We start from the raw sequence: 3,347 nt of genomic DNA on the forward strand, positions 1-3,347 counted from the left end.
GGTGGCTCAGTCAGTTTAAACATCTGCCTTTGGCTCAGGTCAGGATCCTGGGGTACTGGAATGGAGCCCCTGAGCCCTGTATCTGGCTCTGGGCTCAGCAGGGAGTCTGCTTCTTCCTCTTCCTCTCCTCCTGCCCCTCCTCCCACTCATGCTCTCTCACGTGTTCTCTCTCTCAAATTAAAAAAAAAAAAAAAAAAAAATCTCGGGGCGCCTGGGTGGCTCAGTAGGTTAAGCCTCTGCCTTTGACTTAGGTCATGATCCCAGGGTCCTGGAATAGAGCCCCACACCGGGCTCTCTGCTCAGCAGGCAGTCTCCTCCTCCCCTCCCCCCCCCCACCTACTTGTGATCTCTGTCTGTCAAATAAATAAATAAAATCTTCAAAATAAAATTAAAAAAAAATTTTAAATCTTTAAAAAAATCATGCATGAAAACAAAACAAACAAACTCCCCCCAAAAAACCACAAGACGCTGTGTTTCTTGCTGGCATCGTGACGACAGCATTCTTGTGTCCCAGTGTGAAGTCAGGAAAACCTGAGAGCTTCTTCAACTCGTTTATCTCCCAGGGCCTCAGTTTCCCAAATGTAAAACATGTGGACTTGCTGGATGAGTACATGAGTGCTGGGGTCCCCAAGGGTGGCGTCGAACGAGAGTCCCGGGAACAAGGACACAAATCCGTGTATTTCCAGCAAACCACTCGGGCTGGCTGATGCAAGGGACTGCAGACCTGCTTTGGGGAACCACAGAGGGAAGGTCTGTCTGTACACACGCTTAGCACAGTTCTTGGCAGCAGTCAGTGCTCAGTAAAGAACTCGCTATGACCAGCAGCCTCTGAGCTGTCCCCGAGCTCCCTGGTCTCTACCTCTTACATCTGTTGACTTATTTCAAAATTAAGTCTGAATCCCTCCAGTGCTTGTCCATGTCTCCTGCTACAAGGCTGGTGCCTGCCCCCTGGAGTCCTCCAACTGGTCTCCTCTCTTCTGCACGTGGACCCTGATCATCTAGTCCCCGCTCCCCCCACCCCAAGTAAGCACACCCATCTTGTTTCTCAAACATCTCAATCAGATCATGAAACGTAAAGCAAAATGCAAACTGCTCCTTGAGATCTGGCTCCTGCCTATCTCTCCAAATACATCTTTGATCTCTCACTCTGCACCAGCCCTCTGCACACTAGCCTCCCTGCTGTTCCTGAAACAGACCAAACTTATTCTCCCCCCAGAACCCTTGCACTTGCTGTTTCCTCTACCTGGATCCAGTCCAAGCCTGGTGCATTCTCATCACTCAGGCCTCAGTTCAAGTGTTACCTCCTCAAAAAAGGCTTTTATGACCCTCCTTTCAAAGGCTGCCCCCAACATATTATGTTGGTTTTTTCATAGCCCTGTCAGAAAGGAACGTTTTATTTTTATTTTTATGATTTATGGCCTGATAACTCCAGCGAGGAGGAGACTTTGTCTCTTTTGCTCATTTCTATATTTTCAGTGCCTAGAGAAAGTGCCTAGAAAATATTTGTGGATATCATAAATATTTTGCTGAAAGAATGAAGTTCTTATTACTGTTCTGTTAGCGCATTAAAATGTTGGTGGCAGGCTAAGGCGAAAGGGTGGGTTTCAAGCTAGTAGGTCATGATTCTCCCTTTCTAAACTCCTGTTTCCAAACGTGTATACACACACACATGCATGCACGCACTCATTATACACTCTCAAATGTATACATGCATGTTTATAAGGGATACATCAAAATGTGTTTTTTTTCAAGTTTATTCACTTTCAAGTGTTCGCTACAGCCCACATGGGGCTCAAACTCACGGCCCCAAGATCAAGAATCGCACATGCTTCTGACCGATCCAACAAAGCATCCCATGGGCTGCATCAAAATGTTGAGTTTTTTGTTTACAGTCAAGATGCATTTATTTTAAAAACAGAAATAATCTATAAAGAAATTTCTATTCTGAAAAAAAAAATGTTAGAAACTTTTTTTAAACAAGAAAGAAATGCTGGTGGGACATAAGAATAGGAGTTGGGGGGGCAGACTGCCTAGGGTTTAAACCCTGACTTGAGTACTTTTAGTTGTGTAATGGATTACTTAAGTGTTTGAGCCTCAGTTTCCTCATCTAGAAAATGGGAGAATTCATGCTTACCTTTTACTGGTGCTGTGGAGCAAATGAGATCATCAGCATGAACACACTGGTCCCAGTGCCCAGCTCTATCGAGAAGGCATGCAATATAGTCTGGTTCTTCTCCAAGGCTCAGTCCAGCCATCATTTCTTTATTTGGTTTCCTCTGCCATAAAACAGGGCATAATCATAATACCTACTCCATCGGGTCGTTCCAGCGACTGCAAACAACAATGTATGCACAGTGAATAGCATGGTACCTGATAAATCCTTTGTACTTAGTAAATGTTAGGGGTCATTGTCATCATCACTATGGTGTTATCATAAGTGCAGGTAAGAGCAGGGGCTCTCCAGGGTCACCCCATCTGGATTCCAGAGCAAGTTACTTCACCTTTCCAAACCTTAATCTCCTCATCTGAGAAATGGGATAATAATAGTACCAAATGCAAGAAGTACGTAATGCCTTGGCACACTGCCTTGCCATGAAGCCCTTACAGCGATCCTCTCTAACGTAAGTTTCCTGGGTGTCTGCTTGGTCCCACGCACCCCTTCCTCTGGGGCAGAGACCAGGCTAACTCTCTGTTTGGGGGTCCCTTGCTGCCAATACTGCATAACAGAATGACTGACAGCCCCTAGGAAAGACCGCCAGGCCCTGGCTAAGCACTGGGTGGGCAGGTGGAAAAGCATCTGGCTTGAAGCTCAGGAATGAGCACATCCTGTCGATCCTGGGCTTGGCAGATGGCTTCAGAGAGCTGGGGCCCACCTTCGGGGCAGGGCCTGGCCTGCAGCCCACAGGAAGCCCTTGGTTTTGCCGGCGCCCTGAGCACGCACCTCTCTGGGCCCGAACAGAGCCGCCTTTGTGAGGTGATGGGCAGATAACTGCTTCTGGGCGGCATGTGACTCACCAAGGAGCAGCTACCAACTTAACAGTGTCCGTGACTGCCGTGCAGAGCCAGCTGCTGCCCAGGGGGACCCCTGTGCTAACTCCACCCTGTGATGTCCCATCCTCACCATGGCAGCACACTGGCCCAAAAGCCTGAGGAGCGATGAGCCAGAGCCACAGTGAGGTCCGGAAACCCCAAATCCCCTGAGGTCTTCAAGCTAATGAGTCTCACGGTTGTCCGTCCCTTGTGGCTGCTCTGCCAGGCAGGGATCAGGAGGTCCACTGTGTAGGTCAGGAAACTGACTCAAAGTAGTTGAAATTGAGGGATTCAAAGGGACCCAGCCAAGCCCCAGG

This window comes from Mustela nivalis (assembly GCF_964662115.1).
Source record: "Mustela nivalis genome assembly, chromosome: 10".
Lineage (NCBI taxonomy): Eukaryota > Metazoa > Chordata > Mammalia > Carnivora > Mustelidae > Mustela > Mustela nivalis.